Source organism: Engystomops pustulosus, chromosome 7 (genome assembly GCF_040894005.1).
Source record: "Engystomops pustulosus chromosome 7, aEngPut4.maternal, whole genome shotgun sequence".
NCBI classification, from domain to species: domain Eukaryota; kingdom Metazoa; phylum Chordata; class Amphibia; order Anura; family Leptodactylidae; genus Engystomops; species Engystomops pustulosus.
This window is the reverse complement of record NC_092417.1, coordinates 50,893,596-50,916,286: the sequence shown is the minus strand read 5'-3', so window position 1 is coordinate 50,916,286 and position 22,691 is coordinate 50,893,596. Positions and strand designations below refer to the sequence as shown.

At 39.0% G+C, this 22,691-nt stretch overlaps 1 long non-coding RNA gene across 2 annotated transcripts in view; it reads right to left on the bottom strand.

Moving 5' to 3' along the window:
- Positions 1 to 598: 598 nt before the first annotated feature.
- LOC140068766 (uncharacterized) overlaps positions 599 to 22,691 on the bottom strand; it is a 32,560-nt gene continuing 10,467 nt past the window's right edge. Inside the window, exons 2-4 of one of the 2 annotated variants that reach the window (XR_011848551.1) lie at positions 16,093 to 16,230; positions 1,905 to 2,035; positions 599 to 657 (exon numbers count right to left, since the gene is read on the bottom strand). This is a non-coding gene — a long non-coding RNA (uncharacterized lncRNA). The remainder of the gene's footprint in view (positions 658 to 1,904; positions 2,036 to 16,092; positions 16,231 to 22,691) is intronic. The other variant, XR_011848550.1, reaches the window with a different exon arrangement.

Sequence of the window (22,691 nt, the reverse complement as noted above, 5' to 3'; positions counted from 1 at the left end):
GCTGAACTCTGTCGGGCCTGTGTTGGGAAGCGACACATTCATGATATTAGGTGCACGATCTTAGTGAGTTGCGGCACGGTGCATTATAGTCGGACAATGCACTTTATGAGAACTCCGGTGACCGGGTAAGTAAATGTGCCCGTATGTGAATACAATACAATTCTTGCTACTATAAAGGATTAAATACACATCAAAACACAGTACAATGCCGAGTGCATCAAGTAAACAAGATTATCAAGGTTGTCCAAAATTAGCAGGTCACTGACCTGAGCAGAGATATTCCATCAGTACTGAGGTCTCTATTGAGGCCTGCAATAGGCTCCAGCTTCAGGAGACAGATCACCGATGATTGAATGCTGCATGTAGTTGATTATAATGAACATGCAAAATTGCATTTCAGAAACATTGTGAATGGCCTGGAAAAAGACTTTTGTATGGAACCTTAAAGGAAATGTTATTTCACAAACAATGGGTCACAAAAATGCATTGTTTCAGTTTCCGAAACTTGGAATTTAGTTAAGCAAAGAAAAGACAGATGCTATAGGCTAAATAGATAAACTTTATTTATAATGAATCAAACAAAGAGATTAAAAACAAGGTCCTCTTCATCCCGATCCCGGCACTGGTCTTCTTTAATTCTGGAAGCGATGGGATTGCCTAGAAAAAAGACTAATAATTAGCATTACCAGAGCATGGGAGCGAGATTATGATTATGCTAATTATTCACATGAATTCACGCCTCCTAGAAGATAACATCATTAAAGGATTTTTTTAAACAAAAATGATTGATGATATTTATTTATTGTCTATATTTGTTGTTCCCGTGTTGCCTGTCTTCTTTAACCAGCGTTGCAGGAGAGCTCGCCATGGTGTGAGCACTGCTGAAGAATATAGGGGCCCTATTATTTATGGACATTGGGGGTCATTTACTAAGGGCCCGATTTGCGTTTTTGACGTGTTACCTGAATATTTCCGATTTGCGCCGATTTCCCCGGGATTTTGGCGCACGTGACCGGATTGTGGCGCATCGGCGCTGGCATGCACGCGACGGAAATCGGGGGGCGTGGCCGAGCGAAAACACGACGGATTCGGAAAAACCGCTGCATTTTTTTTAAAAAATGTGTCGCGGAGCTTGCACTTACCTTCACTCAACCCGGCTCGGTGTATTCCAGTGCGTTCCGGGGAACTTCAGTGCAGCAGTGCCACCTGCTGGACGTCGGAGTAACTACCTTAATAAATCCCGGCCAGACCCGAATCCAGCGCAGAGAACGCGCCGCTGGATCGTGAATGGACCGGGTAAGTAAATCTGCCCCAATGTAGAATGCATTTATGGGAGAATGTAGCTCATGGTTACACTGTAGCCCTGTTACATGAACTTATCGCGTTATAGCTAAGAAATGAATGAAAGAAATATTGACTAATAAAGCAACATTACAATATCACATTATGTATTATGTTGATATAACTTGAGTTGATGCTCTTGGTTTGGAAATGTTGATAACACTAAACCTCTTTGAACAATCACTGTAGGTAACTTTAAGGACTCTCTGGGGGGCATTCATTATGGCGTTTCAAATGGAAAACAAGCTGTGTTTTTTTTCCTCTCTGCACTTTTACTTATGAATTGTCGGCTGCTTTTCGACACTCGACTTGTGAATCTTCCAGTTTTCTGGCACTTTTTGTGGCGCAAAAAGTGAGTCTAGTGAATTCTAAACCTTTCAGTCCATGCATCAATTCATTAATCCCTTGCGCCTCAAACTAACATCCAACTGAATAATATAGCACGGCTCCAGCGACACCCTGCGCCAAAATTAATAAATACCCCTCTCTATCTCTTCCAGTGTTATATTGCTGTATTAGGGCTCTATTCTATACATGACTGCAATGGATAGCAGAATACTGACCCTTTATTGTCCATGTGGCTTTTCGCATGTCCATTTTCTTCACTGACCCTTTGGTCCGCTGGAAAAAGAATTGAGCAGGAGCAATTTTTTTCACATATGTTCACCACAGACTTCTATAGAATGCAATGGCTCTGCAAAGAAAAATGGACGTGACATGGACGACACATCTGTGCAGTCAGATAATGCTGAGGAACCTACTGTTTGCCACTCTATCGCTTTTTTTTTTCACTGACCCAAAGAACCAGGGATCAATGGATGCCATATGGATAGGAATAAAACAGATGCAGATACAATGTGAAGCAGACTAAAAAGACTGATTTTTATTTTCCGGAATTGACCTGTGTGTATGAACCCTAAAATGGACAATACATGGCATTGTTTTTACTGTACAGTACAGGCAGTCCCCGGGTTGCATACAAGATAGGTTCTGTAGTTTTGTTCTTAAGTTGAATTTGTATGTAAGTCGGAACTGTATATTTTATAATTGTAACCCCAGACAGAATTTTTTTTGTCTCTGTGACAATTGGATTTTAAAAATGTTGGGTTGTCATAAGAACCAGAATAAACAAAAAAACTTAATTACAGACACCTGTGATAACTGTTATAGCTGTTTATTTTAGCCTAAGGATAAAGTACAGTAATTTAACAATATCTAGAGGTGCGTTTGTAACTAGGGGTCATCTGTAAGTCGGGTGTTCTTAAGTAGGGGACTGCCTGTACTTTCATTAGAAAGGCATAGTTTTTAATATAGCTTGAATAACTTTAGTACTCATTCCCCATGTAACACGATAGTGTATTACCTGACAGTGAAATTATTTATACACTGTATTTCTTGAGTGGCATTTAGTGAGTCTTTTAAGGAATCTACAACCTCTGTTTTAGGTAAGTACTGTAACTGATCATTTATAAGACAACTCGTCTAAAAATTTTGCCATAATTAATAATACTGGTAAAATAAGTGAGTTATTATGGTGGTAATATAGAAATCTTAGAACTGCATTGCTTTTCTGCAGGCATCCAGTAGGTGGCGGTGTGTTATTGTAGCGCAATGCACTCCATAATACCAGCCTGTTGCCCATGTAGCTGCCCTGTCTCTGCATATAATAAAGCTTTTATAGGTAGCCCTTTTATGTTTGCAAACTTGTGAAAAGGTTTAAATATCCATTAGAAAAATTAATTCCAGTCATAGAGTGAACAAGAAGAATGTTAGTCCAGTCCGCAGGGAAATATTATGACAATGACATATTCAGAACAATATATTAATACCATTATCTTACATTTTATGTCATTCACATCCTGGAGAGGAAAAAAAAAACTGTCATGCCAGCAATTTACACCAGTGACATTGTTGGATACAACACCGTATTTTTCCATGATTTTTTCTCTTTAGAGAATCTGCTAATTGCTCTGGGATTCCTTTCAACTCCGCATTAAGTCGCCATAACAATCCCCCCTCCAAGTCTCTGTGGAGCCGCGAGTAAAGAGGTGAAAATATGATAGTCACAGTGATTTAACACTCCCCAATTGATTTTTCCTTGTGTTTGTTTATGGTGCTTTATTCATAGTACCTGCCCTTTGGTTCTGGATGGTCTGTTCTTCGCGGTTAATCTCGCTAGCCCTCCGTATTTCAATCCCCTACGTAATGACAGAGCGTTGGCAGCAAGGATCCACGCTCAGGCTTGTTATGTATAAATCGTAAAAAAATGCTGAGTACATCTCATGCCTTTACCCACTAGAAATGAAAACATAAAGTGTAAAATGCTGAGCGCGAGCCCTCGCAGACCTTCAGCCTTTATATAATAATCCATTGCCGCGCCATTGATTTAATGAATCATTCTTCTCTGCATTGATGATTCACATGCATAAGAAAAATAAATCAATTTTATAAATCTCTTGATGGGGGGGATGGGGAGGTGATATAGGAAATGGCTTTGTAGAAGAGAAATGAAAAATGCTCAGTTTATCCCCTGTAGAGTTAATTTTGTCAGGCTGAATACATCACCCCAGGTGCAGGGTATAATTTGAATTATTTTACTATGTGAGTGTTGCAGCGAGGCCTGAGTCACTACAGATTACGCTATTTAATAAAATGGTGCAAAATGAATATGAATTTCGGGAACCCTTGGCACGGGTGTCTGTAAGTTTCGCCAATCAAACCAATTGTTCCTATTTATAATTTTAAAAAAATAAGCTTTCCACGTGGCCCAATTTTTTATTCTGTCCGTTTTTGATTTTGTGTTACAATAAATGAAAACCAATTGCAGAAACTTGTCTCGCATTGAATTAAAGGCCTATTTGTGGCTATAAATATTGACATTTTGAGACATAACTAGAAATGAATGACAAATCCAAGATTTGTTTCCTAGAAGCTTCGGCAATTTTTTTTCAAAAGATTCGGTTTAAGTTTTTTCTTGGCCCAAGCTGATACTTATATTTCACGCAACTCTATGCTCTGCGGGTCAAACCTTGCTTTGGCGCCCGCTCAGGTGCGGTTCACCTGGCGAGCTGAGTGCCAGATGCCGCAAATGGCGTGAGTAGCCGCCGAAAATATTCATCTGCATACGCTAAGTAGAAACTTTACTTCTTATTTGATCACCATATGTCTGCTTCCTGATTGGTTGTATGTATGTGTCCACCCACAGCTGATGTCATTATTGTGTTTTGTGATTGGTCATATGGCCCTCCCCACTGAGTATAAATAAGCACCATGTCTCACTACCATCAGTACCCCCTGAGGAAGCGACGCAAAACCTCTGTGGTTCATCGCCATCTCTCCTGACCATGATGCAGCCTGGTCGGTATACATGAATTTCTTTGCACTGTGCACTTTATATAAATACTTGTATGTCTGCTATTGTTAGGCGCCCGCCTACCAGGACTTATAATTTATATAGCTAGTGATATATTAGGGGCACTAGTATTGACATGAAACCATATTTTATGGAGGTTCATTAGTACTATTTAATGTGACCGATATTACGTGTCGTTAACTTGTCCATCTGAACTGGTTTAATTGTAATATTATATCTAGTGCCCTCTAGGCTATTTATTTACTTGTACTGTGATACTACTTCCGGAATGGCTATGCACCTTTTTGTCCACCAGGGTTTGTTTTTATGGGTTGGTTTTTAATCATGGTGATCATACTTTTGTAATTTTCTGTGTATTATTAAAGGGGTTGTCCGAGTTTTTAAAAAAAATAAAATATATGTGGCCGGGAGCAGGCTGCCTAAAATAATAAAGATGTACAGGCGGTCCCCTACTTAAGGACACCCGACTTACAGACAACCCATAGTTACAGACAGACCCCTCTGACCTCTGGTGAAGCTTTCTGAATGCTTTACTATAATCCTAGATTGCAATAATCAGCTGTAAGGTGCCTGTAATGAAGCTTCATTGATAATCCTTGGTCCCATTACAGCAAAAAATGTTTAATCTCCAATTGTCACTGGGGCCAAATTTTTTTTTCTGGATCTACAATTATAAAATATACAGTTTCGACTTGCATACAAATTCAACTTAAGAACAAACCTCTAGACAAACATGGCCGCCGGAGCAGCGCTGGACTCAGCTTCCGGCCGGCCGTGGCCGGGTACGCCTATCCGTCCCTATACACAGCATTGTGTATGGGGGCCGGAAGGTTGTCGGGTCCGGACGGAACTGGGAGGTAAGTACAGCTTTATTGTTTTAGTCAGCCCGCTCCCGGCCACATATAGTTTTTTTTGAAAACTCGGACAACCCCTTTAATTAATAAAATATATATTTTGTCAATAATTGTTGTTTATTTATTTGGACAGTCTTTATGAGGTCTGTTTATAGGTATAAAATATCTGTTTTGTAGCAGACCTTGCGTTTCCTAATGTGCCTGGATAATTGGTATTCATGATGTTACTTATATTGTCCTAGAAATTGGTATATAACTCCTCTAGTCCTCTGAAACGTTGAATTTTCACGTAAAGGTTATTAACCCCTTACTTGTGTTAGTACGCCACATGTCGGCTTCGGGTGTATAGAGAGGGCTAAGGCGCGGAGCCTTCTCCATTCACTGGTAGAACCCGCGATCAGTAGTGTTAACCCTTCGATCATGCGTGGGCGACGCCATATTGGCGCTCCCCATGACATAATTGGGGAACAACTATTTGTCTCCATGACAGCCTCCAAGGCTGTATGTTTTCTGGCCATTTGTTACAATGTACCAGTGGCATATTGTAATAAATGATCAGTAAAATCCCCATATACTGCCAAACTGTATATGGTAGGCATAATAAGAGAACCTAGAGCTTCTGAAAAGTACAAAATAGTAAAAAATAAATTAAAAAATCACCAGCTTTCCCAAAAAACTGATATAAAAATAATAAACAGTAAAAATAATAAACATGTTAGGTATTGCTGTGTCCCAAAATGCCCGTTCTATGAAAATATAATAACAGTTATTCCCAGCATTTAATTCCGTAACGGAAAATAGCCCCCAAATATCCAAAACGCTACTTTTCGCGCACTTTCGTCAGGTTTCCCGGCGATTTCCGATTCGCACCGAATTGCCCTGGGATTTTGGCACAAGTGATCGGATTTGGCCGTATCAGCAACGGCTTTCACGCGACAGAAATCGGGGGGCGTGGCCGCCGAACAACCCGCCTTATATATGAACCTAGACGTTTTAGCAGGCATTTATTGATGGTGCGCCTTATAATCCGGTGCGCCTTATAGTCCAAAAAATACTGTAGTTATTTATTACTACCTGTTCTACCACAATTTTCAGTTATATCGGCCTTTTGAGGTAAACAAAACAGGTAAATGAAGAAAGGCATATCTGCTCTAAAGATAATCCTCCCCTTTCTACATGTTCTACCTCTTCCTGCAGTGTTGAAAGTGTTGCGTTAAAATAGCAGCATTTCTTGAGTCGTCTGGGACTGCAGGATGATTCTTTGAGTTCTATGTCGATTGTTATGTTGATGGCTTGGGTGCCCAGAAAGAGGGCTCTGAGTGCCACCTTTAGCACCCTTACCATAGGTTTGCCACCACTGATCAGGGGTGTTCAGCTGCTTGATGACATACTGGTAATGATTTGTTATCAATATTTTTAGAAATCCCCTTTAATGCAGGAGTTTAAAGTATTTGTGAAGAATGCTTTTTGATGACAATCGCTAATCGTGTCAAATAAGCAAAGGATTCACATGGTCAACATCCCATTGACTTACATTGTATATTGAGGTCCTTAGAGTTCTATCACGATTTCATTTGTGAAAAGCAAAAAGTGTTACCAGAGGCTCCTAACAGAACCCTCAGTAACTGTAGCAGTCACATAGTCGGTTTTGGCAATAGCCCATGGCCTAAGCCTTCTAGGGGGCCTATGGCCACCTAAACCACCAATCTAAATTGTATACTGAGAAGGACCTTCGCCCATAAAATCCTCCTAATCTATTCCTGCTCTCAAACACATGTACCTCTGAAGGTCCTGAAACCACAGATTAAACGCATTCAGAAGGTACTCATCCTCCATTCCCCAAGAAGGTTGATTCTAGTACCATCTGTAGGAAGCGATCTCCATTGTAGGGGCCATAATATTCATACAGCCCTGGGCCCATGGCAATCTAAATCCACCCCAGCTTGACCCCAGTAAAATAGTACACGACTGCTGCATCCTTAAGTGTTGCAAAACTTAAACTATAGTGGACAATGTTCCAGAGACATGGGTTGAGACATGTTTCATATTCCATATTTTTTACTAGGAGGATTCACAGTATAATAACTTCTATTTATGACAGGGTGGTACAAAAGTAAAAAATCACTGCCATCGCCTGATGTCATTCCATTACTCAGTTTTTCCAAAGATTTTCCTTAAAATTATTACTTGATAGGTAGAAGCTTTGTAACATATTCTGTGTGCACACATAATAATCCCTACTTCATCAAACAGTCGTACACGTATAATGTGATTTTTCATTTACTTTCTACATTCGCAACAGTCGGCCCATGATTTAATAGTGATATGATTTACCAGGTGGCAGGCCAACTCAATAACTAATGTATTAAATTTAGCAGCTGTCGTCTCTAATTGTGTTTAAGAATTACCAGATATGACAGATAATATGCAAGATAGATAAGATGCCGTGTCACATCCAATGAAGATTCTGTTTGATAATAATTTCATTCATGGAAATAGGAATAAAATTCAACAACATCATTGTTCTAACCTGCGGGAGAGCTCCAGGTAATGATAAAGCCAGTATAATACCGCTCAGTAATGTGCAGTGAAAGTGCACCTGCCACATGCAGACTTATCACCACACAATTCTTAGAAAAACACTTACCTCTCAGATGCCGGCTGGTTGACTTTATATACCGTAATTGCCATCTACATTGACACATCAAGGATCTATAGCAATCGTGTAGGGATAGCAATCGTGTAGGGATTAAATCAATTTGCTAGTCGCTATGGCTGTTTGTAACACTAAATACCAGTATATGGGATAAGTCGTTAGCATCAGATTAGTATAGTCCAATATCCAGACCCCATAATGATCAGTGCCAGAAAATAGGATGGAGCCAGATGCAGAAGAAGAGTATCTACAATGCCAGAGTACTTTGCTCCTTTACCCTCTTGCTCCTAACTCTTAAAAGCTGAATTGTATTGGGAGCAGGTTTTGGACCCCACTTATGAAGATACTCATGACTTATCCTAAGATTAGATCATCAGTATCAAAAATGGTTTTGAAGACCAGAAAGCCAATTTTCATAGATTTTAAGCATTTGTTAACAGGAACATCATTCCTTTTTTCATAGTTTTTAGACATTATAATTATGAATTCCTTTATTTATATAGCGCACACAGATTACGCAGCACTGCATAGAACTTGCCAAATCAGTCCCTGTCCTTAATGGGACTAACAATCAACCTACCAGTATGTTTTGGAGTGTGGGAAGAAACCGGTGGACCTGGAGGAAACCCACGCAAACATGGAGAGAACATACAAACTCTTTGCAGATGTTGACCTGGACAGGACTTGAACCCAGGACTCCAGCGCTGCAAGGCTGTAATGCTTACCACTGAGCCACCATGCTGCTCTTTGGGCCACCATGCTCTTTCATTTTCCATTTAAAAAAAAATATGCAGCCATACCTATTCGCACATGTGAAAGAATACTTTTGAAATATGAACCTATACATAGGTTCCTGATGATGGAACAGAGAACTTGACAATAGAGATGAGCAGACCCATGGTTTTAGTTTGGGTTCAGCCATGCAATCCGGACATATTGCTGGATTGGCATCCAAGCAATCAATCCAGAAAATTGATGCCCCACTGGCCAATCATGGTGATGGCTAGTAGCAATTTGCATCTATTTGGCCAAGGGGACACCCACAGGGCAATCGTGACCATTGCTTGTAGCAAGGGGCATCAATTTGGCCAGGGAACACCCACTGGCCAACCATGGCCTTGGCTACTAGCATGGGGCATCAATTTGCCAGATTGGTTGTTGGGTTGCCAAAGCAAACTACAGCTCCACTCATCTTTTCTTGCCAACTACAGTGGGAATGCAGATCTCTATACAGGATCTCTACAGATGTCTGTGAAATAAAATGATGATGAAAAGAGCATGTTTTCATCATGTATAATCATAACATATATATCTGCTGCGTAGAGATTTCTACATGGACACCAAATCTTAATATCAATGCCCACACAAATTTACCTGCACTATTTAGTTTACTTTATATAAGGTCAAGATGCACTGAGCAATCTCATAGAATGTGTATGAAAGTGTTATTAGTAGAAAAAAAAAGGAAAACCAGTTAGAATAACAAACCAGGGCGAAGAAAAGAGGGGGTTGTTAAGGTTATGATTACAATTGCTTTATATCTGAAGAGCCGCACACTTCTTATCTGGCCTACAGACAATTCTGCTACAGGCACTTCTGAAATGAAAGACAAGGGTTGCATTACAATATCTGTCTTAGTGGTTCACATTATTTTATCGCTTTATGGTCATAGCCTTGGGGTATAAAAGTGCCAACCATTAAAGTGCCAACCATAGATAGTTATAGGCTCTTTATTTGATATCCCAATGCTCCAGAAATTCCCTAAGCTAGTAATAATGTCAAATATGGACGGAATTCAGAACATTGGTGCAATATTGTTGTCTTCAAATTAGATTCTAGCAACAGCTTTTATACAAAGCATAAATTGTTCTTCCAGTGTCTAATGGATCTGCCAAGACCAATGCCTTTTCACAAGTTCTAGTCTGTCTGATCAAATTGCTTTAAGATCACATTGCTTCAACTTACTTGTTCTGCCTATTGTAAGATGTAATAGACAACTGGTTTGGCTTAGGGCGTTATCTAAGCAATCTCAATATTTTTACGCTATTATCTACATACAGACCTGGACTCTTCTGTAGGGAAATTACTAGGCATATTCTTCTTGAACTTATTCTAGTGTAAGAGATAGTTGCCCTGGGGTCAAGCAAAGGATAGCCAGCGGACAGAGCATGCAGCGTTCTTGAAAGGTCGAGTGTCAATTTCTAGGCCTTGGTCAACACAGTGGGGCACAGTTACTAAGAGAGAAGGAAACTTCACTAAAAGTGTTCTTTCCATGTATAATTCTGGGTGCAACCGATTTATTAAGAACGTGCGCCATAAATCATGAATCTGCTGCTTCCCTGCACTGGCCTGACACAGTTCACCAACATTTTGGTGGTGCACCTTTAACATAGGGCATGCAACAAAATTAGCATGTTAAATAGATTGCTTGGTGCATCTCAGTTGGAACGAGCGTCAACACAACCCCTAATTTGTATCGCATGGAGGCTAGTGCAGCTGCACCACCAATGCGATACAGTAGCATAGCAAACTCTTCTTAAATACCTGTGAAAGCCATTTCGCCTACAAGAACATGCAATGTCGGACAGAAGTGCGGTGCAAAGCCCATAGTAAATGTGCCCCAATAGATCTGTAGCTCAAATTCACATAACAAGAAAAGCTGTGAAATGAGCAGAAAGTCACGGTCATGGGAAACAGAGATCAAACATGCGCGCAGGAACACAGTCCAGCCCTGCTGGATCTTACAAGCTAGAAACCTTTATTGCAAGCTAGGCCTTTAATTATGATTGAAGAGACACCCACACACTGTGAAGGCCAAACAATGCGGAGGAAAAAGGAGAACAAGTGTGCCCTTGGAGTGGAAAGTTTTCACTCATTACAGTTACATACAATATATATATAGATATATTGCATGTAGTCAATGCAACTGGTATAATATTAGCACTCTTGAAGGGGATAATTTGCAAAGTATCCATTTTATACAACAGGTTGTAGGGTCTGTGACATACTATTACAATCAAATACAAGAAGAGACAGCAATCCTTGAAAACTTACATAGCACCAACCAATTGAGATTAAAAGGAATTTATTATAGGTATTTGTTGCACTTTTACCTTGATTGTATAGGCACCGTCTAGCTGCCTATATACTTAGAAATGAAAATTACTCCTCTCTAGTCATTCGGTTCAATTGTTCAAAGATTACTAGTAATATGTCTAGAAAATGGCCCTAATAATCACAACCTCATAGATTAAATCCAGGTTTAAATAACCTTTAATATGTGTTAATGTCTCCATTCTCTATCCACCTTTCTTTCTACAAAGAACAAGCAGCAGCCCCTGAGCTTAGCATGGTAAAAGCCTATTAGAAAGAGTACTAGGTTATGTTCAGTGGGAGACGTGTATATTATTGGAAACTTCCAGGGAGACTCTTTGAAGTTTATTGTATCTGGGTGAAGGCACTGATTAAAATGTCCTAAGTGTCATTCAGGAGCTGCGAGCAATTACTATTATTTGTTCAGACTCCGATCATTCGGAGGAACTCGCTGCCGAAGGAAAAATATCGTCACTATCTTTGTGGTTCTGTTTAAACCTGAATAAAAGTGTGGGGGGGGGGAGAATCATGTTCCCAGTTTTAGTGAAGTCTTCATTGTATGTTCAAGCACAAACCTGAAGGATTATACCGTAGACTGTATGTAGCCTAAGGGCCCCATTCATGCTGCAAGTGGATAATTGATCATTTTACATTTTAAATAATATGTCCTCAACTGCCTCTGACTTATTAAATTGCACTTAATAACCGCAATAATTTTACTTCCAGTCATATATTTTACATATATAATTGGGCAGTTTTCCAGCCACATTATAAAGATGCCATGAATCTATTTAATTGCTCGATTGTATTGCACTGCTTTTTTCTGATTATATTTTATAGGTTTTAAATCCCCTCTTAAATTAGAATTAATAAATACATAACGATAGCAGTTAAAAATTATTTATAAATACTAAAAAACATATGAGGGAGAAAATAAAAGCCCACATTTTAGACAAGACTTATTGTATTCATTTGCAGTAATATTTTAACTTTAGAAATACTTTATTATGTATTCCAGTTTTTATGTATTACTGTGGCTGATTGAAGAAGGATTGGTGGTGCAATATGCATCTGCCATCCATTTCTTTACATTGTGTTGCTGTTAGAGATGATCGGACCCCTAATTTCAATTTTTGTTAGGCTGCACAACCTGGACATATTGCCTGATGGGTGAATGAAAACAACCAGTAAGGTAAATTGACGACCCTTGCTACTTTCCATGGCCATGATGGGCCAAGAAGGTGTCCACCTGGACAACCATGGCCATGGTTAGTAGCAAAAGGCGTCAATTTGCCGGATTGGCTGTTCAGCTGGCAATCTGGCAATATGTCTGTGTGGAGGGGACGTATTGCCCCTCTTCAAGTCCACTCATCTCTAGTTGTTGTGTCTGTTGTAGCCAAACATATACTTAAATTCAATAGAACATTTAGACTTTACTCACAGAACTCTTCTCAGGCCTTATAAGCCACTACATTGCACCCTAGTTAAATAACTTCTACTCCTGTTTTTTTTTTATACATTTCTGTATGAAATATTGGGCAAAATATTAATTTGTCCAGTGTTTGGGACATCCATTATAGGTGTCATACAGAAGATAGATGACAAAAATAGGTCCATTTTGTAAAAGCAGTTCCCACTATGTTGGACATATATTCAACCATATTTCTGTATGGCCATATTTGTTTTTAACAGAAATCCTGATTCTTAGGTGGTTTCTATATATAGTAAAGAGAGTGTGTAAGTGACTAATTATGAAAGCCGATAGGGTTGGAAAATAAATTTGCTACATCTTTGGACCTTTCTGCCTTGTTTTATGTCACTTAGAAATTACTAAATTACTCTTTCCTAAATATTGGAATGTTGGCACTCCCAACCATCATAAGAATAGATCCTGCCGTTCACAAGACCTAGTAGTGTCTGTTCTCACTCAGTTATTGAACTGGCAGGTCAAGCATGATTGTTTGCCCAATATTCAGTACTACTGTGGGTACAGAAAGTATTCAGACCCCTTTACAGTTTTCACTCTTAGTTTCATAGCAGCCTATTGGTTAGATCAAAAAGTTATTTTTTTTTCTTATTAACATACACTTTGCACCCCATCTTGACAGAAAAAAGCAGATATAGATATATTTGCTAATTTATTAAGTAAAACATTGAGGGTGCAGTCACATGTTGCAGTTAAAACTGCATCACAATTAGTTTTGAGGTGGTTTTAGGTGCAGTTTTGTCAATTTTACAGGTGAAAGACATGAACTGAATGGGTGAATTAGATTTTGAAGGAGAAAGCTGTTCCACAAATGTCATTCACCGGTAAATTTGACGTATTTTACTTGTTAAAATAAGTAATACCACCTAAAACCACCCCAAAACTAATTGGGATGCAGTTTTAACTGCACCGTGTGACCGCACCCTCAGACCCTTTGAGATGGTTCCTCTTCATTGGAGTCCAGCTGTGTTTAATTAAACTGTTTGGACTTGATTAAGAAAGGCACACACCTGTCTATATAAGACCCTATAGCTCACAGTGCATGTCAGAGTAAATGCAAATCATGAGGTCTAAGGAACTGCCCAAAGAGATCAGAGTCAGAAATGTGACAGTACAGATCTGTCTAAGGTTACAGCGCTCAAGGTTCCTAAGAGCATTCCCATTCCCAAGAAGACTCATGGCTGTACTAGCTCAAAAGATTCTTCTACTCACTACTGAGCAAAGGCCTGAATACTAATTTGGGTTTTCTTGTTTAATAAATTAAAAATAATTTAAAATGGGGTGCAGAGTATACATTAATGAACAAAAAATAATATCTGATCTTACCACTTGGTTGCAATGAAACAAAAAGGGAAAATATAAAGTAGTCTGAGTACTTCACAGTTAGACTACCTCTAATACTCCCATCTACTGTCCATCTATGAGAGTGTTGTTCCAATGCTGCAGGATGAATGCTTAATCTGACACTTCATTCAGTTTATGAGAATAGAACCATCATTCTCATAAACTGTGAGAGTCGACTGTGGTAAGTGCTTAGACCCCCACTGATCATAATATAATACACTTACATCTGGATAGGGGATTACAACCAAAGTTGTTACAGCCCCTTTGAACCACATCCCTTTACTCCCTTGTCCAATTAATCCATGCTCCCATGTCCAGTGTGCATAAATATGGTACAAGGTATTTATGCTCTTTTTAAAGCCCAAAAGAAATGTCCATTTTAATTAATAAATGTCCCCAATAAGATATTTTCCTGAGATGAATTGTCATTGCAAAGCGTTTATCTAGTCATTCTTTCCGTACCAGTTGCCATTTACTATGTATAACACAATCTGCCTAATGGAAGGGGGGCAGACAAACACAGCAATAAAGCACATTTGCATTGCATGAATACACCAGCACCAACAAATATTTTATCTCAATTACTTGCCACTATTTACTTTATATTTCCTGTAATTAGTTTACTAACCACTGATCGCCATTTGCATTCTGCAGATACGCACAGCCATTACCGGGCATTGTCTGAAAGCATTCATATCGACAGAGAGGAGATTAGCATATAATAATTCTCTATTATTCCAACCATGGGATTTTTTATTGTAAAAATTCACCAATCCTATCTTTTTCCCTCATTAGCTTTGAAGAACTTAATTGTTTCACGGGTGGAATGTCAAAGTAATTAACACAAGAGAAACAGTGTGGTGTAATTCAAAGAGAACAAAGACATGGAGCTTCAGTATAGCTCACATGAAGTCAGGGAATCCTCCCAGCACCTAGTCTTTATAAAAACATGGAGTATTGTAATCGTCCATGTACCTGCCTACTGCAGATTGCCCAGAGGCTCAAAGTGATAAGATCAGAGACTGGCTCTCATTTGTCGGTGGATGTTGGGCAACACAATCCAGTGCAGCGGCGAATCGAGAATCGCTTTTATATTTTTTGCCTTTCAAGCCTTTTCGCTGCCAGACATTTAAGCTGTAGTAATGGAATTAGGAAGGTTATTGTTTGCTGGCATAGCAGGGCGTAAACAAAGCCATTGTTTAGTGTCAAGGGCCTTATACGGTTATTTGGCAGATCTGTCGATTGTACTTGTTAGTGGGAAGCTAAGCAAAACCAAAATAAGAGAGATTTTGTAGGAAAAGTAATACTAAGCTTTGATAGGCAAGGTAGAACACATGAACATGTCTACAGAAGGTTCTATACTTGTGTATTAAAAATGTAAATGTTACATACTGGCAAGAACAAGAACACTGGGGGGACTTCTCACATTACTTCAACTACTTTCTGAGACTTTGTGCCCCGAGACAAAAAAGTCCCATAGACTATTAGAAGAAACCAGACAAAGCGGTAATAAATCCCACACCCACTCATTTGTTCTTGAGTTGTTTGTTCCATACTTTTATTATTCCTTCTGGAATTGTCAATGTAGCGTGTCCCTACGCGCACTATTTAACCGATGTTGACCATCTCAGAGTGTCCACACATAAAGTAGCAAGCTACTTAGTGAGGGCCTACACACCATAAGCTTAATAGATACCACCAAACTCTTGAACAAAAAAATAACAAATTAGAAAAATCACATATCTTTATTAGAATATACAAAGAATGACATAGAAATGAAGACAATAATGTGTGACCACAAACGACAGATTAAAATGGCATGTGTCCTAATGAAACAAACTGAAAATGGTAGTGATCAGTAAGTAAATGAGTCAGATGATTGAGGGGGAAAGCCCACAAAACCAAGCCTTTAAGAAAATCATGTAAAATATTGTAAATACCATACCAAATAGGAAGGATGCACGCCACAGACCCCAACACGTGTTTCGCTGTCTAGCTTTATGAAGGGGAGTCAAGCACTAATTTTTGCTGAGGATCATGCACAGGAATTTCTTAGAGCCAGCTGATGTCACTGGATCTCTGGCTGGAGAGAGGAACAAGGAGACAGGGAATGAGCCATAGGGAGGCATGAATGATTAAAAGATGGCAGAGCCCTAATGGGCTCTAATGACACAATGTAGAGCCCCTAAGGCTCATTTATATCTTTTAAAACACACTTTTTTGCAAAGATGAGAACACTAGAAACTACAAGAAGAGCGGTTAGTTACTTAAGGGATACACCTACCTGTAAGTGTGTCTACTTTAATAGAAATTTTATATGGTAGATTTCTTTTAAAGGAAATCTACCACATGGATGAAGTATTGTACACCAAGCACAATTACACGCAGGTGTGTGTCCACTGAAACAGAATCTGTATTTCCTTCATCTTCTAATGACCTAATTTGGGAGAAAATTTTACTTTTTTAAATTATGCAAATAAGCCTCAGGGGCTCCTGCCTACATCATAGAAGCCTCTTCTTGCCTTGTCTTTAGAAGATAAAAGAAGAATGGATTCTCTTTCCGGGGACACACATTAGCATATTGGTGTGATTTAAGCTGCTTTCCTGGGCTGAATCTAGTGGTGTCAGCAGTCTGCTCTGGCCACATGCATAAACATTCATCTAATAACAAAAGTTGGCAGTAGGATAGTCATTGAAGATCTGTTAATGTATGTTTTACAAGATAAGCATTTCTGACTTGTAATACCACAAAAGATTGTATGGAACACCTTCACAGGAGAAGATATTAAATTAAAGGAAGTCTTCCAAACTCATGGTGAGATCAAATAACATTTGTCATGATAGGGCAGATAGACCAATGGTGTGTAGCACATTCCTCCGGCATTTCATAGAAGGACAGATAATGTTTCCCAGCACCATGTATGATATGTTTGCAGGTTGGAAGAATAGCGTAGATTTCCATCCCTAATACACTGCTGGTGTGAAGGATAAGGGGATGATTATAATTCCATGTTGTGCTGGACACATGTGGAGTTAGTTTTGCAAATACTGTAGATTATAATGACTGGTAGTGAGAAATGGTTTAGAGAATTTATGCAAAATCTCTCCAGTTTATTCCATTGCATAGTTGGTTGTAAAAAAGACATATGCCCATTAGTTTCAACCAGGGGAGACAAGGGATTTAAGGGAACATAATTCTATTGTTCCTTACGACAATGTAATGTCTTATGTTACTTGTATATGTTCCACAAAATGTGTAAAGTGCTACAGAATTTTATGGCTCTGTAGAAATAAAGATTATTATTATTATTATTATTATTATTAAAATCCAAGAACACAATTGGGCACATTTATCATACGTATAATGCTTCCTCCACCCCTGGCATGCGCTGGATTTATCAGGAGGCATCACATGACCAGGAAGTAGTTAAACAAGTTAACAAAGTAAACAAATTAAGCATCCTCCAGCAAGCAGAGATCTAGAAAACCTGGAGGAATTTATACAGAAAGTATATTGGAAAGCTGTATAATTTTTCATTACTCAAATAATATCAATTATTTTCTGAAAGTTGAGAACCCCTTTAAAAACACCCCTTTTCTTGTCAAATAGATTTGAGCATCTTGGAGTGCAGTGCACTCATCGGCAGCACAGAACACAGTTACAGAGGCTTGACCCTTGACCCTTATTATAATTTCACTGCAGCAGGCTTCCAGCAGCATTGCCCACATTTGTGTATAATAATAACTATTTGAAACCGGAAAAAAGTAACATAATTCTATGCCATTTGGTGCCTTGACAAACAACATGTAATTTTTGTGAATTATTGTGAATACATCTTTAAGCATTTAGCCTTCATTTCGTACTGCTGGAGTAATGTATGCTTGATGTGAATGGGATGACTTATTCCCTTTGTTACACATATAAATTATCTGCTGTAATTCACGGTACAATTTCAGGTGCAGCAATGTACATGCTGTGTCTCTAAAATAATGTCTAATGTGTTCATTTTTTTGTTTCTTTATTTTTTTTAGGTTATGCAAAAGAAATTATTTTCCTACCCAACAATACACAGTAGGCAGAAGGTATTATTATGAGATATTAACTGCGGGCAAAAGTGAATATTCTAGATGAACACCCCCCAAAATACATAATTCATCACTTATTTTGTCTATTATGTTGAATGTATTTTTCTGCGAGACACACTAGGGAATATGTACAAAACTTGTTAAAAAGAGGAAAAAAATTGAGCATTGGCCACTGACGTCACCATTCAATTTCTAAGGGAAATCATCAATTTAAGATCAGGCAGAATTAGTTGCTACATTTGCTGCAAGTACTATGCCATTTTCCGTCCAGTGACATCTAATTCTATCATTTATGGCATTTTGGTGGATATACAATTTTCAGAAGAGAATTTTCACTTAAAAGTTGTCAAGATGGTACAAATATGATCCTTTTACTTCATATATATATGGTAATTATCCAATATGGCTACCCAAGAAAGTATTCCAAACTATTACTTCTAAATAAACTAATATGGAAGAATAAGAAAGTGAGAATTAAACATGCTACAATATCCTTGCTGATTAAGGAGGGAGGTATCAATCTTCTTTGGCTAGCCAGCAGGTGGTAGATTGGGGTTTCCCATGTTAATTCTTCACTCTTGATGGATTATTTGTTGGATACCATTGCACAATTAGTCTGGTCTATTAGCAGATAGGACCTCTCTAATGTATATATACTACATTGTGGAAAACACTTGAAAAAGACCTGTCACCTGTGATACATGCTGGTGAAGAGTTAAAAGTCCTCCCCATATCACCTAAAATGATCTGCCACCCCGCACTGTACCTTAATTACAGCTGTTTTTCTGATATGCAAATGAGCAGACAAACAGTCAGTTCTAAAGAGAAGAGTCCCGCTTTCTCCAGGCTGCTGGTGAACCACGCCACCTTCTTTTGATTGAAAGTTCAGTGTCTCTTCAAATTTCAGCCTGGACAGACAGGAAGTCCTGTCCTTGTCCACTTACTGTCCTTACCAGAATGCTGACCCTCTCACTACTTGATGTATGCAAATGTGTGGGAAACTGCAGACATTCTCACCATTTCACGCTCCCCATGTTGGGCGGAGTATGGGGAGCTATTTTACTGGTGGGAGGAGGCAGATTTAGGCTGGGAGCACTGGCCTGTAACACAGGCACAGTGTGGCGGTTGAGTAAGGTTTATTGTGCCTCTTCTTGATGACAGGTTACCTTTAAGTCTAAGAAGGACCAGGATATTATTTTTTACTAGAGCTACACTACAGAATGATAAATCACTGCCAGAGTTTTTTTTTATTTCCATGATTTAAAAAAACTTTGGATTAACCAGGGGTAACTCTGGTTTTTCACTTGAGCAGAATAAAACTTTTCTACCTTTTATTCTTTTTTTTTAGTTATATTGAGTTAGTTTATCTTGTTAAGAAGCTAGATAGAATTAGATTAGTAGATCTAGTTCCTATTCTTTGATCAAAACAACAACTAAGTGTAAAGGTCTTATATCAAGACTATATAGGGAACTATTACCTCTCATTTACCATAAATTCTGTTACCATATGATTCCATATATATTTAAAATAGATAACCTGTCCTATAAAAAAACCTATTTTGTATCATAATATCTGCTTATTCATCAGATAATTTCTGCCTTATAGGATGGCTTGATTCATCTGCCTGGCCGAAATGTGGAATGCATAACACAGATATGGTGCACTTGGCCTGGCTTTGTATCAAATTCCATTCATTTTGTCCAGTTAGTTATTAATATAAAATGAATATTAATCTTGATTTTGGGTAGATAGATCCGAGGATGAGGGTGTTCTGTAGATCATTCAAAGACAAAAATGAACACCACACAAAGATAAAAACAATTAAAATCTACCAAAGTACCTCCAAAAGCACAAGTTGCTTCAATTAGGGTACAGAAAGCAACAAAACACCTTCTACAAAGGTAGAATAAGACCCTCACCATCCCGGGGTAATTGGAGTAGTATTGTACACAATATACACAATATGAGATATTTATATCTAGATGTCACTGTTGGTTCTATGATCTCAGACTCATATAGTTATAACCCTCGTATACGGTTCAAACACTCTGTCGGTACTATCCACATTGCAGCAATTGCTATTTTCATGCCGTATAGGCGGCTACCTCTGACTGCAGTTCAGAATAGCCCTATCTATTAGTTATTATGGCTCCACTAAGCCACACATTCGTTGAAATTAAAACCATAACTATCAGAAATGAAATGAAAAAACAGGAAAGGGCCTGGTCCTTAGCCGGTTAAAAATAAATTAGCTCCAAAGTCCTGTGAAAATAATCAGAGAAGAGTTTAATTTTTCCTGAGATGAAGTCCTCAGATATCCCTATCTTCAGTTCTGTAGAAGCAAAAAAAAATGGTGTCATATTAAAGATAAGATTTAATTTAATTAATCCAGATCAGTTGAATTGGAGATACAGGCAGTTAAAGCCATAGGGGCTTATTTAAGGGTCCCGCGGCTGCATTTTCGTCGTTTTTTCCGACTTTTCGGGGATTGGGCCAAGGGACAGGCATTTAGAAGGGGATTGTGTCGCAAGCGATCAGATTTTGGCACATCGGCGCAGGCTTTCATGCGACATAAATCAAAGGCGGGCCGTCGAACGAAATTATGGATTCGGACTGAGCGTGGGATTTAACATTTAAATTGTGTTGCAAGATAATGCACTTACATGTACCAGGAAGAAGAAGGTGAACTCCAGCGGAACTGAGCGGGGAAGCAACACATACAGGATATCGGGCACACGATCTTAGTGAATCCTGCCGGAGTCCATGATCGTCGGACATCGCACAGCAGGGATCACGACAAGACCGGGTAAGTAAATGTGCCGCATTGTTGGAAATGCGAGCTGCCTTTTTTGAACATCTGTATCTCTGTTTCTGTAGAGCACAACACTTGTTTAAAAGCCCTGATAAATCTTCTTAGAGCTTATAGCATAATAGCATAGGCCAAGGAAAGAAGAAAACATGTTTATTAGGAATTCCACCTGTGACCAATACGTCAACAACGCGCAAGTGATCTATCCCTTTCACTGATGCATGTGCACATCATAGCAAGATCATTAGCATAGCCTTAAGTCTACAAAATGTATTGTCGTCTCCTTCTACTCTGCAAGGACCATGTCGACATCTAGCAATTAAGTGAATGCATTATCCCTTGTAGAGGTCTGCTAAGGGCATACCACCAGCCTGTACACAATGTAATAACATCCCAGAGTACAAAATGCTTTTTCCATCGGAATAAATCATCCTATGATGTGCCGAAAAAAAAAACGAGTAATGATATGTGTCACTTACTAAAATTTCATGAACTGTATCAAAAACATGAAAACCCCAGGACAGATCCAGAGCACAAGTTTGAAGTGCTTTCTCTCTCTCGTGTGATTTCCCTGTTTTGAACTATTCTTTCAATTATTTTCGCTCTCCGCAAACAAAATTGGCAGGGAAGTTGCCTTCAGGATACAGAAGAAGTTTTTTTTTTCTTTTTATCAGTATGTGCCTAGATTAAAAATCCTTTATTAGAAATTCAGCAGAGGACTGGCCTAATTAAAATCCAATCTCCACTTTGCTCCCAGGCTGTATTGAAATATCTGAAGAGCTGTTTTTTTTCCACTCTGCACTTGAGTAACTTATGCAAAAAGCAGTGTGTAATGGGAGTACACTTGTTATCTTCAGACCTTAAGAAGACATAGTAATAAGGTGCACAATGCACTGGAGAACCTCTCATTAGCTGCATATATCCAATACAATTCTGGAGTAAAATATGGCTATGACAACCGGACCCTGCACTGATCAGATGTTAAGAACGATCATTGGAACATCACTAGTCAGTGGATAGGGATAGAAACAAATGATTAGGGGCATGTTGTCAGGGTCAGCTCCAGGTTTCAGTAGACTCCTGGGCGACAAAGCCTCAGTTGGCCCCTTTGCAGTAAACTCAAGTGGCAGCATTAAAAATTCAGGAACTAAAACAGTTTCCTGTTCCCTAATTTATCATATCACCCCCCTTATGGTTATTTTATATATACCCCCGTCACACCCTATAGATTCATTAGACATGACCTGGTGTGATCCCCCCCTCCCTTTCCCCGAGCAGCTCTGGGCCCCGGCACTTTCCCAGGTATGGCCAGTGCTGGTGATGGCTCTGCATGTTGTGCAGGCTTGTCTCCCAATGCAATGGAGCACATTTACTTAGAAAGTAAATTAACTTTGAAAACTTCACTATAAGTGCTCTTTTCATGTATAATGCTGGGTGCAGCACATTAATTAAAATTAATTCACCAACTTTTTTGTGGTGCACCTTTTACATAGGGCGTGCAACACAATTTGCATGTTAAATACGGCGCTTGGTCCGACTCAGTTGGACAGAGCACCGGAACCCCCCCTAATAAGTGTCGCAAGGGGATCAGCGCAGCTGCACCACAAAAAGGTAGCGTGCGACACAATAGCAGTGAAGACACTTCTTA